Genomic DNA, 21364 nt, shown 5'->3' with positions numbered 1-21364 from the left:
GTATGGTCGATAAGAGCCCAGGCAACACTACTGAAAATCTAAAGTCAACCCAGGCATCACAAATATTCTAGCCTGAGATTAAGCAAAATTAAAAATACAGAGGGATCATAATATAATGATTATATAGATTTAAATTCTTTGGACTTAGAAATTAAAAAGATACGAGAATTTGATTTTGGACTTTAACTTGAAAAAAGATTCATTTTTGAACATTAATTTTCTTTGGAAAATTAATAATCAGAAATGATTTATACTCAAACTTGGGGGGGATACTTCTAGTTGGTATTAATGGAGTACAGTTGTTATATGTTTTTATTTAATAACCCTGCAGAACCTGTGATGAGCTGTATTAGATTTTATGGCTGGAAAAATTTGGGATGGACAATGGAATAGTGAATTTTTCAGCTTTTAAGTTAATTGAATTAATGAACTGCAGCAAACCATTTCAGAACTCTTGGAGAGCAAAATGCTAACCTGCCACTCAGTGGCCCCAGCAGAACCCACAAAGAAGCCTGGTTGGTGTTGGGAGGTTGACCTCATAGAGACAGGACAAACTTCTAATCTCCCCATTCATCTGTTTGAACATGGGATGAATGCAGTGCTTTTAAACTAGGCTGCTCATTAGAATATCCTGTGAAGTTAAAAAAAATATCAATACTCAGGCCACTTTCTAGATTTACTAAATTAGAATCTTTGGGGAATGGGACCCAGGCATCAGTATTTTTAAATCTCTCCCAGTGTTTGTAGTGGTGGTAAAGTTGAGAAACACTTGCTTAAAGGTCAAGAAAAGAAAGAAGGAAAAAGGGTCTACAGCTATGCCACCCTGAACAAGCCAAATCCCGTCTGATCTTGGAAGCTAAGTACGGTCAGGCCTGGTTAGTACTTGCATGAGAGACCACCTAGGAAGACCAGGTGCTGTAGGCACAAAAAATAAAAAATAAGGGATTGTAAACTGACAAGGTCCTTGCAATCTGTGAGGTCAACCAAGGGTTGCCTCACCTAAAAAAATAAAAAAAAATTTAAAAAAAAAAGAAGGAAAAAGGAAGGAAGGATGAAAGAAAGGAGGGAAAAAAGGAAGGAAGGAAAGAAGCCCAATTAATGTTAGGTAGAGAAGAATACTTCCCCCACTTTATATTTCCATGTGGGATAATTTTGAAGATTAATAATCATGGCTGCTTTCTGATCTCACTCATTGTCTCCCAGGGTGGTAGTATGAAATTCTGACTGAAGAGTTTTTCATACATTTGCCTCCTCTTTTTCTCCTTTGAATCCTCGTACTGAAAGAAATGTCTTCTTTCCTTTGGCTAAGAAGTAAACTTAGTGGCAGAAGCATTTTGGTGTTTAGGGAGGCCTGTGTTGGTCTGTCTTTGTCAGTGATTGTGTGCATAGGATTAATTCAGGGCTGAGATATGAGAAAAGCTGCATAGTCCAGAATTTAGTTATGTTTTCTAAAAAGCCTTATCAACTTAAAAAGTTGATGTGTTTTATCTTCAGGTGTCTGACTTCTGTATTTTTCTCTCAATTTGTTCTGACCTTAAGAGGAACAGAATAAGCCAGGACCCAGGGTGGACTGATACAAATGGATGCCACAGGCAGGCCAATAATGTGGCGGCTCTCTAAATCAATATTTAAAAAAATATTTGTTCGACATTTATAAAAGGGAGGGAGATGAATTTATATTTTGCTAATAAAATTTTTATGCCTCTACATTTATGTTCAAAATTATATGCATTACACCAAGTGAATCTAATGTTTTAATTTATTTGGTTTATCTTTCATTTCTAGGTTTTTATAGCACTTGTGATTAGATAGCTTTAGTCATTCAGACTCATTAAGGATAGAAGTAATTTATATAGAAATATTTAATAAATCTTATTCAAAATATCTTCAAGATTATTTTTTTCTGGCTTACATGTAGGCACATGTCTGTTGTCCCTACTTTATCTTCATTTTTATTTTGTCATTTTCTGAACCAGACAACTTCTTCAGAGTCATACTACAAGGTTTACAACACAGTAGGAAATCATTTATTTATAGCAAAAGGCATTACACAGTGTTGACTGGGACTGCCAGTTTCAGAATACTGTAGTGACATCATGAAATGTGTGTCTTACTTTGTGAAAACAGTCAACACAGAGAGATGGACATCAGTGAGAAGCACTTTTTGAAATTTTGAAAATTTTGTTAGAAATTTTTCTCTATGTGAGCTGGACCACATTGTGCCTGTGACATAGTCATGTATAGAAACTGATCCCTCAATCCTGGTATATTCCCTGATGCTTTAGTGCCCTTTATAGACTGATCACACTGGTCGCCAACCTTTCTGGCCCCTCTCTTAATCAGGGGCTGACCAGGGTGCAAGAGTAGACTGCTAGCCAAAATGCCAAAGAGAAGCCAGGCTTCAAGTTAGTGGTATTTGGATTTTTCAGTAGACTAGCAAGTTTTGATGATGGCAGCTGGGTTAGAAGTGGTGGGCTAGGGCTCATGTGCATGCCTTTTAATTAAAGGTCTGAGGGCTTACCAGGTAGATAAATGTGGAGTGAATTCTGATGATGAGATGTTTATATAACATGAGGATTTTTTACTTTGTGAATGGAGGCATTAAAATATGTATTCATGATTCCCAGAGCAAATTAGTGGAGTTGAAGCAAAATATTTTCCATGACTGAGATACAATGGACTATGATAGGCTTTAATGTAATAATTAAAAATCATTTCTGTGTGTGGCCTGTTGATGTTGTTTTATCAATTGTATTATATAAACTTATTTTTATTGAAATTGTACATTAATATGTAACTGGCTTATTAATAATAAGATTCTCCTTTTATGTCCAGTTTCTCTAGAGAAAATCAAAACTTAACATCTGTAAAGATAAATGAAAAATGGATTATCTGAGTCACTTAGAAACCAGCTTGAGTTAGCCACTCTATTATCTCTTAGTCCTTGGATTAAAATTTAAGTATGCTTATGTGATAGGTCAAACTCTGTCTTACCTATAATTAACTAGAAGGCTCTATCTCAAATTGGACCTTCCTTCCTAATGAAATTTGCATTACTCTATTCATTGGTGGTATTTTGCGCAACTTACCTTCTTCCTCAACCTTGGAAGAAGAACAGTAGCCAAATATTATTACTTCATTCCTAGTGGTTTTATAAATTAGGGACTTCACTTAATGTAATAGTTAAAGCTCATGTCTATTTCATCTCTACATCCCCAGCATAATTTATAGCATAGAATATAGATTTAATTAATGCTTGTTGAATAAATAAACATTTTTTTCTAGAACTTCTACCCACCAGCATGTTTCCCTGAAACATTAAGAAGTCCAGCTTAATGAAAACATATCGACTCCCATCTTGTTTTAAAATGCAGAATGACCATAAATCAAATCAGTAGTACATTGATAATCTTTAGAAGCGGTTCAAACTTGGTGAAAATCTGACATAATTTTTAAGCGTGACTGTGGTATATAAGTTGGTAATGTAAAGATAAGAATGGTTAAATTGGCTGAGATTTTACTTTGTTCAGCAAATCAGCTTTCTAGTCATTGTGAGTTGGCAGTAATGTGATGGAGCATTTGTATATATAAAAATACTCTTGGCAGATCCTGTCTGGTTTTCACACTGAAAATTTTACAAGTTTAGCAAAGAATAATTAATGATAAATCTTAGGAAGAGACAGAAAGCATGAATAATCACATTTAATATGATTTGTTTTTCTCCACTGTGTTCTTTAGATTGGGTTAATTACTAGGGATCTGTCTTCAAGCTTACTGACCCATTCTCCTGTCATTTCCAATCTGTTCTTTAGCCAATTGAGTGAATATGTTATTTCAGATATTGCAATTTAGAATTATAGACTTTCCTTTTATTCTTTTTTTATAGTTTCCATTTTTTTTGCCAAGAGTCTCCATCTACGTTCTGATTAAGACCATATTATTTGTAAGTCCTTGAAGAAATTTATTATAATAGTTATTTTAAGCCATTCTCTGAAAATTCCAATCTCTGTATCATCTCAGGATCTGTTTCCATTCACATTTTTTTTTCTTGATTATGGTCCACATTTTCCTGCTTCTTTGTACGTCGAGAATTATTTATTGTATTCTATTTATATAGTGATACGTTTTAAGGAGCCTGGATTATGTTGCCTTCTTTTAAAGAATGTTGAGATAGATAATTTTTTGGTGTCTCTCCTTGATCTTTTTAGTCTTGTTTTTAGCTTTGTTAGAGAAGTATCCAGTAAACCTTTCTGTGATGATGAAATGTTCTATATCTGTTTTGTCCAGTGTGGTTACCACTAGTCACATTTAGCTATTGAGCATTTCGAATGTGGCTAATGAGACTGATAAAATGCATTTTAAATTTTATCTAATTTTAATTAGTTAAAATTTAAATTTAAATTGCTATCTGTGGTTAGTGGCCAGTGCAGGTCTAGATTAAATTTTTCTCTAGGGTATGGTCCTTCCTCCAAGACCTTTCTGGGATCTCAGTGAATGTCTGAGATGTTGACAAATCCCTCTGTTCTGACTGGGTGAGAGCATCGGTGGTCTCTCAGATTGTGTAAGTCTGGTGTTTTTAACTGCTACTCTCTGCCAGGCTTTGTGGAGTCTTGCCCTGCATATGTGCAGCACAGCCCTCGGCTAAGGATCTGTAGGGAACTTTTACATAGACTTACGCCAGCGACTTGCTATAATTAGGATTTGGAATTTTTAGCATATTTTGATTTTGTATATTTAATTATTCCTGTCACTCTCCCTAAAGATGACCATAAAATTGTAATATTTAGAACTTAAAAAATAAGGCAAGCTATACTGACAGCTTTTTGGCTCCTTCCTCCCTGTTCCTGAAGCGCTTTTTTATTCCCACATTATATCCCTTATTACATTCCTCTGGTGAGTTATGTACATGTCTGCCTTCCCAGCTAGTCTATGAGTTACTTAAGAGCAGGAACTGTCTTTTTCACTTTTTCTAGGTACTTGTATTCAGTACCTAGAAACTCATGGATGCACAGTGATGTTGAATTTATTGAATTATGGAGGGATTGACAGAAGGCAGGAGAAACTGAACTTAGAGCAGACAAACCAGGACTGCAAAAGCAATTAAGTCCTCAAGTGAGCTTAAAGGGGCAGTCAGATGGACACTGCATTTAGCAAGATTTGTCTAAGGATTGCTGTCACATCACCACACCCATTATCTCCTTAAAAAGTTGAGATATTAAAAATACTGATCCCTAACATTATACCACGGTTCCAGTGCAGTCCTAGAGAGCAGACCTTGATGGCAGCAAAGAAAAGTGGGGGAGGCACACCTGTGACTATATCCCTACTCCTATAGTAGTGATAACAGCTGGCCTACTTTGAGTAATTGTTATATGTCAGACATTGTATAAGTCTCTCACAAGAACTCTGTAAGTTAGGTATTATTATCTCTGTTTAACAGATGAGGAAAATGGGCTATAGAAAGAATGAGAACTTGACCAGTTTACAAAAACTAACACTTGCCAAAGAAGGGATCCAACCAGGCAATGCGACTTTACAGTTCATGTCCTTAGCCTCTACCTGATCTTGCCTTTCATATACCTTTTCTGGATTATTACCTTAACATAAGGAAAAATGATGAATATAACATTATTTACCAGCTATTTTCAGCATCAGTATTTTCAGCAAACATACCTACTCTGCAGTGTTCTGCTAATTATCAGCAGTTAAAAGGCAAACTATATAGAGCCCTAGTCTAAGAAACTTGAAATCTTGCTGGACAAGTAAGACATAGAGCTAAAAATTTAATAATGGTATAAAGTATATGATAAAGACAATGATAAATTATACAGCTATTGTCAAAACATTATTATGTAAGATACTTGGGTAAAATAATCTAAATCTAACTACATTACTGGTATGGAAACTAAAGTACACAGAGGTTAACTGACTTTCTCAAGCCTTTACCACTCACTTGTTGGTCCGTCCGTCCGTCCGTCCATCCATCCATCCATCCATCCATCCATCCATCCATCCATCCAGTATTTACCAATACCTACTTCATTCCAGAAGCTGTGCTTATGTTCTAGGGATCTATGTAAGTAAGAAACAATCCCTGTTTTCACGGAGCTCCTGAATTAGTGGTGAGGACAAGCCTAAAGAATTTAGTACTATCTAATACACTATGTAATTGTTTTTCGTTTTGTTTATTTTTGTTTGTTCTTCTCTATTATACTGTATCTTCTCTTCACTCCTGTCTTCCATCTCAGGTACATCTAAGTTTTGTGAGATCTAACGTTTATACAATTTAGGGGCCTCCTCTTTTAAAAAAGTAGTACAAAATTATTAACACAACATTAGTTCTTAATAGATTTTTTTTGGAATAAGAAAAAAATCACAAAAACTGCATATTTATCAAAGCTGGCAAATAACATAAACATTATAAATTCCAGAAAAATAACATGATATTCTCATAATGAAATGCCTGTCACTGCTGCCATATTTTTTCTTCATGCAATTTTTGCTGTATACTCTTTGATTATCAATTCCTTTCTCTTATTATATTGATTTTATAATTTATTTTATTTAAGAAAATGTAATTATAATTTATTCTCTCCTAGTTGATCAAATTCGTCTTATTAGAAGTTTAGAAAAATTTCTTTCAGCTTTGTTATTTTGATATCACCTGAGAAGTTGTAGACATATTTGCTATTTGTAGTTTGGTTATAGGTTTTTACCCTGTAAGCACAGGCCTTCTGATAATTTCTGTTTCACATGATTCCTTTCTAAAAAAGAATATAAACATGTGGTGCATTTTGAGTTGCATGCATTGCATCATTGGATATATTTTGGACAGGAGAGGATTTTTGTTTTGACTTGGTGTTGATGAGGACCAAATTGTCTGTTTACAATTTTTCACATTTGATTTTGGACAGATTGATTTCTGGTGAGTATGTTTAAACTGTATTTCTCCTCTATATACATTCTTCTGGTGCTGGGCACTACAGGATATGTGCATGTTGCTAGGCCATATCGGGTCCAGCACCTCTTTGTCACAATGGCTGGTGAGTTGACACAGTGCATGGTAAGAGTATTCCTGAAGTCATTCCTACTTCAGGAAGGCTAATAACAGCTTATGTGTATGCAAAAGTGACTGTTATCACATAAAAATACCCTACTCAACCCAAACTAAATGCATCCCACTTTGACTTCCCATTTGCTAGACCCCCTGAATGCCTACTGTGACTCCAACATCTCCTAAGGGAGCTGAGAGTGGTTTTAATTGAGTAAGGTCAAAGTATCTTACTTGTGTACATTTGGCAGAAACATATGACCATGTATTTTTAGGGCCCCTCACAGGATTTTAAGAGGGATACATGTAAGCGAGGGGCCATGTAAGCTAAATCTTCATTAACTTTATGATAAATCTGCTATGGTACTTGGTGCCGAGAATAGCACCTCGGACTGTACAAATTGTGCAATGAATGAATGACAGAGAGCTCAGTGTCATAATAGAACTTTGAAAACATCCCATGGGGCTTACGTGTGGCATGGTGGTGGTGTCAGGCAAGCTCTTCCAACTGCGTCTGGTAGAGAAGGCAGCAGTGACATTTGAAGCAGAGAAACAGCATGAAGGAGACCTGAGTGCAGGGCAGGCTTGCAGAGTTGTGAGTTTGTGGCAGAGGCTGGATTTCACAGAGATCTGATGTCTTGCTCAGGTGGTCCTTTCACCACATCATAGCAGCTACTCATCTGTTTTGAAACTGGCATTTCTTCAATTCCTTCTTAGAAACTGCTGTGAGAAGAAACCGTTGTAGCAAATTGTATTCTCTGAGACAATAGGTTGTCTCATCCTGCACGTTCTTCTAATTTAATGCTGACATTCTGCTCACTGAGGAGTGGGGTGACAGAGTGAGGAGTGGTCAGCTCCTCAAATATTTTTACGTGATGATGCTGAACATAGTAAAAAGTTCCTTCACAGACAGGGTCATATTAATAAATGTGCAATGCTTTGGTTTCTATTTCTAGGCATTTGCTTTTCTTTGGTCTTTATGGCATCTCTGCTCTCTCAAATGTATAGTCACAAATGTGGGCACTGCCAGCTTTGCTTTAACTTATTCAACAAATATTTATTGAGTGTCCACTATGTGTCAGGTACTGTTCTAGGCACGGGTGATATAGCCATGAACAAACCAACAATCTCTGCTCTCTTAGAGCTTATACAAGAGTGGAGGGAGATTAATACACACATACCTACATAAAATAATGTTAGATAGTATGCACGTTATAAAGAAAAAATAAAACAGAGTAAGGATGTAGAATGTGACAGAGGTGTTCTTTTAAATAGAATGATTTCAAAAGGCCTCTCTGAGGAAGAGACATTGAGTAGAGAATGGAATTGAGTAATGGGAAACCATGAAAGAATCTAGGAGAATAGTATTCCAGGCAACAAGAACAAATGCAAAGACCCTAACAGTACTGCATGCATTTTCATCCTCTCCAGGGGATGGTTTCATTAAACGCTCCAAGGAGGGGATCTGAGTGCAGCTGCTCTGTTACTGTGATCATTTACCAGCTGAGACCTATTCAGCTTCCCAAAGGAAGGTACAGAGCTGTTTACTCTGGAACAGAGACCAATCAGTGGGTCCTGGGCCCTGGGAATTTTCATCATTTGACTCACACATGTGTACATCAGGACCATCGCAGCAAGGAATTAATTCTCTTAAATGAAGTTCTTTGTAACATAGGGGCCAGTTTTTATCTTGAAATAGGTTGATAAGTTTTCTGTCTCTGCCGAAGGATCAGTCCCAGTTTTTGCTAGAATCTTACTTTTCAGCATTACTGTTTACTTGCAAATGGGGATTTTATTTATATGGATTACTTGCCCCTAGCAGCAGATAGTCTATGTTGGGTTTAATTACCGTTTACTGCATCTGCTGAGATGTCTAGTGGGAGACAGTCTGGACATTCTGGAAAGAGTATGGGCTCTCTGAGGTCAAACTCATCCACCACTCAATAGCAGTATAGCCTCAGGCAAATGATGCCTCTGTGCGTCTTAGCTTATTCATCTGGCAAGTGCCACAGATCCTTACTGATGGTAAGTCTCTCTTACTTCCTTTCGCCAAATCCTCATCAGCTCTTGGATGTGGTAGTGTTAAATTACCATAATTTACCCTGAAAGTAGAATAAGAGCCATTTAAGTGCACAGTGAGCTTACTCCCCAGATGGAGGAATTCTGCTGGTGGATACACTAATTTTAATGATTACTCATTCAGTTTTCCTCTTGGCAGTCAGACACTAGTTACTGGCTTTTGAGAAGGTCATCAATCCTGCTACTGGGTACAGAGGCGGAGAGAAGAAACAGAGTATCCAGACTCCAACAGATGGCTCTCAAACATTGCCCATGAAGTGATACGATATTGGTGAACCCAAAGGCACTTGGAGGCTTAGTTATCTGACTGGAGGGTATTGTCGAATCTCCTAAAGTTTGAGGTCTAGTGCTCATATGGTGAGAGTCTCAATGAATAATTGTGGACAGCTCCTAGGAATGACACTGTGTTTCTAGGGGATAGCAAATAATAGACCGGGTCCACAGACCTGTGGGGTTGACATTTAAAATTTTTGCACATCTAATATTTTAGGTACTCTTCCTAAAATACTTTGTGAGCCAACAAGCCTTAAATGATAGCCAGCAAAATTTATCTTTACTGAACACTGAAATGACTCTGATGAGAAAAGCCATCCTCCAAAATAGGATGGCCTTGAACATTATTACTGTCTTGCAAGGAGGCACCTGTGCCATTATGCAAACAGAATGTCATGATGAGTCTGGTAATGTATCATCCTTATTAAATTACATGAGGAAACAAATGAAAACCTTAAGTGATCTGACCCCCAGCCTAGGGACTTAATAAATTAGTGGTTCAGATCACAGGGCTCTTGGTGGAAAATATTGTCACTTATTTTGGAAATCGTTATCTTAATCTGTGTTTTTTTTTTTGTAGCATGTGCCTATATTATTGCCATGATATTGGCCTCCAATTCAGCCAGAGAGCTGCCAAACAAGCCATATCCACACTAGTGAAACCGCTTGCTGACTGCATAGGGCATATTGCTGAAGAGGAGGCCATGTAGGATTGTAAGAGACCAGGCCATCAGAGGCTCCTCACCCCCTCCCCTGTTTTGGGAATGTACTTTCTACCCATTGTTCCCACAATGGGAGCCATATTTGAGGATGGAATCTTGAGAGAGCAATGTGTCGTAAAGTCGATCTGGACTAAACACATGACCAAACCTAGTTAAGGCCTTTTAAGATTCCGGTGCAGAAATCTACATGTCTTAAGGCCACACAAGACAAGCTTCATATGCATGTTCACTTGATTATTAAACGTACCACCTACGGGGGAAAAAAAAAAGAAGAAAAAACTTTGTGAGGAAGAGAGAACAGGTATTCTTTTCATTCATTCATTCATTCATTTATTCAACTGTCATTTATAAAACACCGACTAAAGCAGGAATAGGCTTTTCCTTTTATATGCTTTATCTCATTTAATTCTCCAGATGTCTTGAAAGGAGTTCTCAGGGTTCCCATTTTCCATGTGAAACACTCTCAGCCTAGGAAGAATCAAAGCAGGGCTGATATTCAGCAGGTGTATACCAAGGTTGCTATAGTTTTTTTAAAACATTAAAATATTTCCAGATCTTTGATAAATAATCACTGCCTGGAGCTCCTGAAGCACCCCTACCCCCTTTTTATGGTCTCTTCTTTCCAAATCCTTCCTATCATTTAATAACCGACTGGGCAGTGCCTGGCACAGCAGGGAGTTCCCAGGACCCTTCTCTAGCATGACAGCCACTAACATGTTGGTTCTAAGAAGTCTGTGGCTCTGTCATACTGGTCAGTAAATATTTAAATATTACCCCTGGACAGTGGGGAAACTAACCTTCAAAAAGATTGAGTGGGTTGTCCAGAATTTCAAGGAGGACTCCAATCCATGTCTTTTGACTCCAAATTGTATTTTGTTTGTTTGTTTGTTTCACGACACAATCTATCTCAGTGAATGGAATGGAAAATATTAGGGTTATAGATTTTGCATTTTTTTTCTAAACAAAATTTAAAACTGTATATGGCTTATTTCTTAACAGGTAATTTAATATATACTCCCAGCTTGACTAGTCAAAACTTTAATGCTTTTACCAGACAGAGGCAAATATGGGAAGCATAATCTACAAACAGTTTGGTTCTGATATTCTTGGAATTTGTGGGGCATTTACTAGGGTGGAAAATAGCACAATCTTTTTAAGGAGTATGCTTCTGTGCTCAAGCATATTTCATTTGATTTTCACACCATTCTGTGGGCAGAAACTCTCCCTGGCAGGAGTGTCCCTGAAATTTGTGAAAATTCGTAGTGGCATGGCTGCTGCAAAAAAGGCCTTTTCTAAATGTAGAGTTCAGGATTGGAAGAAAGAGCCTCAAGTCGGGCAAAAGAAGTGCCTACCAACAGTGCTTCATAGTTACTGAATCTTGGGGCTGAAAAGACTTTAGCAATTTCCTAATTCATCATTCAAAATGTTTTAAGTGGCAACTATGAACTAGGCTATGGGAGGCTCTGAGGATACAGAACTAAGAATCAGTTTCTACTCTTAATGAACTGAAAGGCTCACTGATAGACTAGTCGAACTGTATACTCTAACATAGTTGTTGTGGGAACTGCATGAGGGAATTTGACTATGCAAGTAAAATGTGTTGCCAAGCAGCCTAAGAACCTTCCATGGTTGGAATAATCCTTCTATTTCTCAGCAGAAAAGGCTAACACTGGTTTGAACCAAGGTAAGGGATTACTAGGTGAATATGGTGGGAGAATAAAGGGTAAGAACATCCCAACTATTAGCCAAAGAGTGATATAAATGATGAATCACAACATTTGAAGCTGGTTATGGAAGGCTGTGAAGCTGACAGTTTGGGAAAAAGTGGAGATTCCATTGCCTGAATGTCTTAATGAGGTCAAAGTTTAGGAGCAGAAGGATATATGTGGGTGTTCAGGCATGCAACAGAGGAAAAGGTCCAGGGAGTGACCATGTTAGACAGCTGAGGTGTGGTAGACTCAAGAAGCAGCAGCACATTTGTAGATAAGCCAAGTTTTAGTCGAGGCATGCTTGAGAAGGGAGTATTCTGTGAAGAGCTGAGAATATTGTGGCATTTAGAAAACAGTATTAGAAGGAGGGAGCTTGTGGGAGGTTTGGAGTATTAGGGTTACAACTGGAGTAATGAAAGCACAGAGAATAAAGGTCTGAGGGGATAAATGAGAGCTGGCTGGCATTTTGGACAGGAATCAAGGATGGGAAGGAGAAAAAACTGGCATGTTTTCCAAATGCAGTACTCATCCAAGTTGTTTCAGTGCTACAGTGCTTCAGTTGTTCCAGATGGAGTTAGGGACTTGGAACACATGCCAGAGGATGTACTTTTGTTTCAGGTTCCAAATGGGACATGAGAGAGAGTTCCAGTGTTTCTCCATATACATTCTCGTCCACCTGAGCAAAAGATAGGGTTGCTCTGTTCCCAGAAACCTCACCTTGATTTGGAAAACATATTTCTGGGAGAAGCCAGCTGAGGTCTGGTGGATTCTGCTCTAGAAGGCATTTCAGACCAAGTATGCAGACAATGGAATTTGGCAGTTCCCAGGATCTTGCCTTTATGTAGAAAGCATCATCAGCCATCAGCCATCATAAATGTGTTATGTGTTAAATTTGGAAACTTTTTAGTTAACCTACCCCATCTCCCTTACGGTCAAGTTATAGCCAGATACATTTTATTCTAATTTACCTCAAAAGCCTAAAAGCTATCCATTGTTAAGAATCCATGCCTTTAGAGGAATTTTGTTGACTTCATCTCATAGTCTTGGAGGCTTCATGGTAATATCAGGCTGAGACCAGAAGTCAGTCTCTCTCACTAAATAGTGAACTGTGGAAAGTTGCTTCAGAAGAAGTATTCAATAAATGTTTGTAGAGCTAATAGCAAGTTTTTGACTATTTCTTGGTAGAACGGGGCAGCTGTTTCTTCTATAATAATGCCTTTTTCAACAGTCCGTTCTTTTTGATCTTGATGTCTCCAACCCCCATGATAGCATAGGCTCTAATATTTATATCACTATTCAGACTTCTTAACAATGTCCTTTCTCCAAAGTCTGCCTTCTCAAATTCATCCTGAGAGTCATTATCTAATGACTGCTCTAATGCATGTTTACCACGCCAGTCCTTTGTGCAAAAGCCATCAGTGTCTTCCATGATGATGACTAACACCTTCCCAACTCAATTTTCCATTTGTCCTTTATGGGAACCTAACTTTCTAGCTGAATTGATCTGTTGACTGTCTTTTGTTCAGGCCTTGTACTTTCTCACCTCTGTTTTATTTTTTCTGTTCCCCTTGCTGGGAGTAGCAGCCTTTCCTTCTGCTTGTTTCCCGCTAAAACCAATGCATGATGATGAAGTTTTATAGTATTGACTACAAATGCAATTGGAGCTCACTTGAGGTGAATCTAGTCATTTAGTCACTTAACCAACATTTATGGAGCTTATACTATGTGTTGACCACTGTTTTAGGTACGCTTAGAAACAACAATAATAATAGCTAAAACATGCTAGGCACTATTCTAAGTGTTTTACATATAATTGATCATTTAATCCACATAGTTAATTTAACTCAAATAATATTACTTTAATGTAAATGTGAACCAGATAGAGTCTGCTCTCATGGGACTCAGACTTGTTGGAGAAACAGAAAGTTAAAGGCAATTATGATACGTTTTGGTAACATGGTTAATCACATGGTACAATCGGATTATATATGGCATGATATTAGTTTTATATTACTGATACCAAATTACTAAAAATTTGGTGCCTTAAAACAACAAAGTTATTATCTCATAGTTTTTGTAGGTCAGAAGTATGGACATGGCATTGCTGGATGATTTTCTCATGGTCTTATTGGGCTGAAATCAAGGTGTCAGTTAGGTTGCATCTCATCTGGGGTTTGAGGTTCTCTTCCAAGATCATAGTTGTTGGCAGAATTCACTTCCTTGAGGTTGTAGGACTGAGGTCCCTGTTTTCTTGCTAGTTGTCAGCTGTAATTCTCTTTCGTCTTCTAGGGGCCTTTTTAAGGTTCTTTCCATGTGCCCCTTTCTATTTTCAAGCCGGCAATGGCATATCAAAACTCTCTCATGCTTTAAATTTCTTACTTCCTCTTTTGCAACCAGTCAGAAGAACCCTGCTTTTAAAGGGCTCATGTGATTAGCTCAGGCCCACATGGATAATCTCTCTTCTGATTAACTCAAAGTCAGTTGATTAGTAACTTTAATTACATTGGCAGTATCCCTTTTGCCATGCAATGCAGCATAATCACAGTAGTAATGTCCTGTCATGTTCACAGGGAGGGAATTATACAGGGGAGAGGGCCACTGGGGGTCATCTTGGAATTCCGCCTATAGACATGTAGGAAGAACACGTCACCTAATTTGGGGATTGGATGGGGGTAGGTAAAGCAGAAGAAAGCTTTTCAAAGGAAGTGATATCCAAGCAGGGAATGAAAAGTTATAGAAATTAGCCAGGTGAAGGGTAGAAGTGAAAATGGGTGGTAGGGTTCATATTTGATATCAACTGATGTTCTTTTTGTTTTGGATATTTCTTTTCTGTCTTGAAATCTTTCATTTATTTTGTGTTTTTGTTCCTGATATTTCCCTCTGCACCATAGCCCATCTATTTATTTCAGGTGGCAGCTAGGGCAGTCTGAGCTTAAAGCTTCAGTAAAAAGATGGGTCAATATTTAGCTTTTGTGTTCCATAGCAGACTGTTAAAACTCATGGTAGAGCCAGTAGATAAAACTCAGAAGTTTTTTCCATCTCAAAAGTCAAAACCCTGAAGGACTCAGATAGAATTTTGAATTGGAAGACTGAGAATCTGTCAGAATCAGTTTTCCAAATAAGAAAAGATAAATTATTCCTGGGAGACAAGAAGATAATTGGCAAGAAGAGCAATAGAGTTAGAAGCTGGTGTTGGCATCTGATAAGGTAAAACTTTATATTTGGTCTGAGATCTGTCCAGGTAAGGACAATAGAATCACCATATAGATTGGAGAGTCTGAGAGCAGAAGGGAACTGAGTCTTGCCTTCCTGTTTGGAGTCTTGTGGGTCATCAATTTTAGCAGAGTTCCCTTGCCTCCAGGGCAAGAGGATGTTAGTGAAGAGATGGCTATAGGGGATGTCTAGACAAAGAAGCCTGAGATAGCCTCTCTTGGTTTTCTGCCACCCCAGAAAGGCTGAGAGTATGAAGCAGCAGACTTGGCCAAACTTTGTGGACAGAAAGACAAGGTGCAGCAGGAGATGCTGGGTAAGTCTGTAGAACCAGAAACCACATGGGAACTCAAGCCCTGGAGTAGACATAAATAAAGATTTTTGATAGGTCAGTGGTGGGAGACATATCTCAGCAGGTGAGGGAAGAAAGAATGTAGAATGCCAACGTGATAAGATTCTCCTCATGCATATCCTAACCTAGGCATTATGTAAGCCTCTTTGGAATTTAGATGCAATCCTAGGAAGAAGAGAAAGCTATTATGTAGAAATGACTGAGAAAACTCTGATTTGAGCAAGAAAAACCAAATGTAACTAAGATTAAATTACGACCTCTAGTTGGAACAGAGGCTTGAACTAGAAATCACATTCAATTATAGAAAAATAAAGATAATTACATTCCTAGACATCTGAGTTTGTGGCCTTGGAAATTTGTACCCACTGCAAACTTCTGAAAATGGTGAAATTGCAACTAATGAGGCTAGAGGGTGAAGGACTTGAGCTGGATTTTAAAGGATTTGTAGCATAGGAGAGGATAGTGGGCAGTGGGGAAGCAGAAATGCATATAGTAGAGCACGAGCAAAGGGGGAGAGGTAGAAACGTGGGCAGAGAGGGGTAGGAGCCTCATTGGAACACAGTATTTATTCAGGGGAGACATGTGGTTGGACACGGAGGGTGGAATCAGATTTTGAAGGATCTTGGTGGGTCAGGAAGGGTTGGTGCTGAATGGGGATGTAAGATCTCAAGCTTAATAGAGAAGGGAAACTGAGTGCTTTCTGAAGGCCAGGCACTTTGCAATAACATTTATTTGTAATAACCTTTGAAGCATGCATTATTTCCTTTTTACAAATGAATTCACTGAGGCTCAGGGATGTTAAGTTCCTTATATAAATTCAAATAGTTATGGTTGGTGGAGCAGGGATTTAAGCCCTTGTCGTTGGCTTCAAAGCCCTGGCATCCCTCACTACACACAAGTCTCCCAGTAGTAGATTTTTGAATAGGGGAGAGGCCTGAAAAATTAGCATTTTTGAAAGATCGGTCTGGCATAATCGTGAATGATGAATTGGAGAGAAGAGAAGCTGGAGAGCAGAAACTGGAGCCTTAGTTTTGGGAGTGGGTGGATAGGAGGCCAGATTTTGGAGATGCTGATGATAAAGGAGAGGAAGGATATGTCCAAGAAAATACTCGAAGGAAGAAGCTGCCTGAGATGGATCTGATAGATGAAGCATCATTTGTTTCTTTTTAAATCTAGATGATTTCTTTCCCCAGTTTCCAGTGGTTTCAAACTGCTTTCTCTATAAACCTACAGCCAGTAGAATATCATAAGACATTAAAAAGAAGTAATAGCTCAAGGCTTTTCACTTTTTGCAGGTTTATTTGAGGACATCTAGTTCTCATAATTAGTTTCCAGAAGGTATCTACCTGCAGTGTTTCAAGCATTTTAACTTTCTCCGGGCTTTTTGATAGGAATATTCACTTAGCCACTGTTACAGCTTGCCACACATCCAGAGCTACACAGACTGTTCTTTTGTAACATATGGGAAAAGAACAATGAAGGCACAGTCCTCTGAGAGGTCTGAAATTTATGCAATTTTATGCCCACGTTTTCATGAAATTTCTGGTAACAAGACATCTGTAAGCTTGCTATCAGCAGTCTGCCACCAGCAAATGGCCCCTATTTCTGAGGCAGGTCTACATATCAGGGACTCCAAATGTTTTGTGAGAAGTAAATTTTCTTTTCCTGAGGCCTTGCCATTACTTACAGTTACACCAATGATGATAAAAGTCCAGGTTCTGGGTAATACATCAGGTTCATTGGTTGTAAGTAGTGAGAACAGACACTGGCTTTAAGCCGAAAAAAAAAAAAAGAAAAAGAAAAAGAAAACTAATGGAAGATTCCTGGGGTATTTCATGAGACTGAAGGAAGAGCTAAACAGTTGATGAGACAGGGCAGCTCTGGGGATCACAGCAGCAGGATGTGGTAGACCTCTCTAGGATCCTGAAATTAATGCAATCTCAGTCTGAGACTCAGGTCTCTCCCATTAAAATGTTAAATTCCCAGGAATTTGATTGGCCCAGTTAGAAGTGGGGCTCCGTTTGTATATCTTTTCCAGGAGGATTGTCATATACGTCATTTCCAGAAGGAGTACTGTCAGTGCTATGTCTATAACAGTGGCCTTGCAGTCAGGTAGATCTGGCTTAAACCTCAGCTGTTCTTCATTCATTCATTCATTCATTCATTCACAAATATTTGTGAAAATCTGTTGTGTCTATTATTTCCATAGTAAATGTGGATTTCCTCAAGTGGCTGGGCGAACTACTAGGTAAGACTCAAGACTGAGCACATAAATGTGAATTTGTACAACTTTTTTTATTTTTTCAGGAGGATAAAGAATAATACATGTCAAAAGCCTTACAAGTGTTTATGTTTTGTCTCATTAATTTGACTTCTAGGCATTTATCCAATGGAAAAAGCATAGCAAGGGTAGTGATATTATTATACTATAAAATATTCAACATGGCAAGTTTAAATTTTGGAAATGATCTGAGTTATTAGAACAGGATTGGTTAAATTGATTATTATAACAATTATGCAATGGGCCTTTATTATGTCGTAAAGATCATTTATTGATATGAAAAATGCCAAGTAATGCAAAGAGCTTACAAAACTGCAGTATTTTTTTTGTGAAAAAATAAGGAAAAACATATATATATGAAAATGTCTCGATATAACAGTACTTGTCTCTGAATAGTGATGTTATAGGGGTTTACATTTTTTTACTTTTTATTGCTTGTTTATATTTTCAAAATTTTCAACAGTAAAAGTGTTATTTTTATAATTTGTAAAAAGCAATTAAATATTTTTAAAAAATCTCAATGTCATCAGTCTGGTACTTGGGAAAACTGCCATCATGAAGGCCCCAAATTGCTAGGCTTCCTATTTTTATTAACCAACCAGATCCTATGTCCTTTGCCATTGTCAGAATTTTTGAGGAAAGTTGCCCTTTCTTTTTTTCTGCTTTTTCCTAATAGAACCAGCTTTTGCATCGTTTGTCCTCAGCTACTATCAGAACACCCGCACTTGGGAAGTAACTTATGGGGCATTAGAGGGGCAGTGCTAAGAGGAGGCCTGGAAGGACCTGCAGGTGAAAGTGGACAAATAAATGGGGACCGTGCTGGCCTGTGTGTTAACCACAGGCGTCTTTTTCCACCCCTGTCCTGCAGTCAGGCAGCTGGTAGAAACCTGTAATTTCTGTCTCTGCTATCTATGTCCTTTCCACTAAGTGGGTCTGGGAGCAGATCATGCCTCTTTTTGAGCCACTAAAGCAGGACAACTCCAGTTGGCTTTGTCCCCTGGGCTGTTTTAACTTTATCTTAGAGTTCAAAAGGAAGGAAAACAATGACCTACCTAATGCTTTTTTTCTCCTTTTTTCTTTTTCTTTTTCATGTTTTAAAAAAGATAAACCCCTATTCTTTGCTGTTTACTTTGAAATAATAATAAAATGCTATTAGACTCTTCCTAGCCATTATGTTGGATGAAATTATGTGACTTAGCGCTCCAAGCCCATGCATAGGCAGCTCAAGTGCTGATGTAGTTCTGCTCTTTGCTTGGCAAGGCTTTCTTGAGTCAAAGATCATATGGAAGAAGAACCAGCTATATGTTTGAGTTCCAGTTTTCTATCCACTCAGCATCTCTGTATCTTGCTTTACTCATCTGTGAAATGGAGGTCATAATACCTATCTTAATATTTTGAAGTTTAGATACCATGTATGCGAAACACCGAGGATGTTCTCTGGTATAATAGCAAGCACTAAAATATGGTAACTGTACCATTAACTATATGTCGCAGCCATGGAAAATCCAACTCAAAATGGCTTATTTCATACAGGAAATTTATTGGCTGACATAACTGAAAAGATCAGGGTAGGCATAGTAGCTTCAGGTGAGATTCGATCTACCTTCTTAATAGTGTTATCACGGAAAACGTGTTTGTTGCTCCCATCCCACCCGCCCTCACCATCAACCCTAGGCTCTCCTCTTTTGATTATAGTCAAAACCTCAGATTGTCACTCTGTCCGACAGGGAAAAAGAGAAAAAGTCTCTTCTGATATTTTATTTGAAGAAAAAAGAGGTTTTCTTTGCTTGAAACTACAGCTTCAAGTTGCAGTGTCATGTTTCACTGGCTCTAATTGGGTTTCATGTTCACACCAAACGTCCTGGGTGGAAAGTGGGGTATGTTAATTGTCTGGGCTCAGTCAAGTTCCATCCCTAGAATTAAGGCTGAGTTGAATCCAACCCAAATTACATAGCTAAGAATGGAGAAGAAGTGGCTTTATAAAGAAAATTTGATTATAAAGAATATTTGATACTCTCAGAAGGAAAGAAAGAGATGTCAAACTGCAAACAACAGATGTTTATCACTGTGATTTTAATTTGCATTTAATTTGATAAATAATGATGGTGAGCAATTTTAATATGCTCTTTTGTGAAGTGATTCTTCAGTTCTTTTGCTCATTTTTAGAAATTGTGTTGCCTTTTTTCATATTGATTTGTAGAGTTGTTTTTGTATTTTAGATATGAGTATTTTGCTGGTGATATGTGTTGCAAATATATTCTCCCATCTGTGGCTTGCCTTTCATTCTCTTAAAGGAATCTTTTGGTGAACAGAATGTTATAATTTGAATAAAGTCCAACTTATCAGGGTTACTCATTATTACTGGTACATTTTATGTCCTGGCTAAAAACTCTTTTCCAATATCAGCTGTTCTCTGATGTTATCTTTGTTGTTTATTTTACCCTCCAAATTTAGGCCTGCAATCCATCCTAAATTAAACAGCGTAAGAAACCACTCGGATCTGGAATTTTTCTTTTTTTGGGAAAGCTTTTAATTACAAATTCAGCATCTAATAAATAGTTGCATATTTTATTTCTTCTTGTGTCAGTTTTAGTAAGCTGTGCTTCTCCAGGGAACTTGTTTATTTCACCTAAATTGTTGAATTTATTGGCATAAAGTTTTAGGTAATATTTCCTGGTTATCCTCGTAATGTCTATAGTAGGGCTTGGCAAACTTTTTCTATAAATGGCCAGACAGTAAATCTTTCAGGCTTTAAGAGCCATGTAATCTCTGTCACAAGCACTCAACTCTGTTGTTGTAGAGTGAAGGCAGCCATAAATAACATATCAATGAATGAGCATGGCTGTGTTCCAATAAAACTATTTGTGGGTACTAAAATTTAAATTTCATATAGTTTTCAGGTATCATGAAATATTGTTCTTCTTTTGATTTTTTTTCTCAACTAGTTAAAAATGTAAAATTATTCTTAGCTTGCAAGCTATACAAAACAAGTGGTGGCTGAGTTAGCCCATGGGCTATAGTTTGCTGACCCCAGATTAATAGCATCTTCAGCTCTAGCCTCTCTTTCATTCCCAAGTTGATAATTTGTGCTTTCTCTTAAGTTTTTTTCTTGATCAGTCTTGCTAGAGGTTTTCAATTTTATTAATCTTTTTAAGAAGGAATTTTTGTTTTGCTGTTTTTCTCTGTAGTTTGTCTATTTTGTATTTCATTGATTTGAGTTCCTATCTTTATTATACCATCTGTTTACTTTATGTTTAATCTTAGGTCATCAATTTTAAAGCTCTCTCTTTTACTACCAGAATTCCAACCTTTATATTCCCCCCACTAAGTATGATTTAGGTGCATTTCACACATTTTATTATATTATATTTACATATTCATTCAGCTTATGTTATTTCAAAAATGTCCTTGTGATTTCTTCTTTGACTTAAGGGTTATGTGGAAGAGTGTTATTTAATTTCTAAATATTTGACATTTTAATATTTTTTTGTTATTGATTTCTAATTTATTTCTGTTGTTAATATTTTCTATATACTCTTTAAGATTGTGTAAGAGAATATGTTCAGTAAGATTTCAATCTTTTAAAATTTACCGAGACATTTTTTCGATGTAATGTAGTTTATCTCAGTGAACATTTTCTGTGCACTTGAAAATAATGTTTATTTTGCATTTGTTGGGTTAGATATA

The 21364-nt window shown here is 37.4% G+C and overlaps 1 pseudogene; it reads left to right on the top strand.

Annotated features, from left to right (window-relative positions):
- Positions 1-805: 805 nt before the first annotated feature.
- Positions 806-924, top strand: LOC120586956 (uncharacterized; annotated as a pseudogene).
- Positions 925-21364: the final 20440 nt, after the last annotated feature.

This window comes from Pteropus medius, unplaced genomic scaffold (genome assembly GCF_902729225.1).
Source record: "Pteropus medius unplaced genomic scaffold, Ma_sr-lr_union100, whole genome shotgun sequence".
Taxonomy (NCBI): Eukaryota; Metazoa; Chordata; class Mammalia; order Chiroptera; family Pteropodidae; genus Pteropus; species Pteropus medius.
The sequence above is the reverse complement of the archived record's forward strand: the minus strand, read 5'-3'. Positions and strand labels throughout refer to the sequence as shown.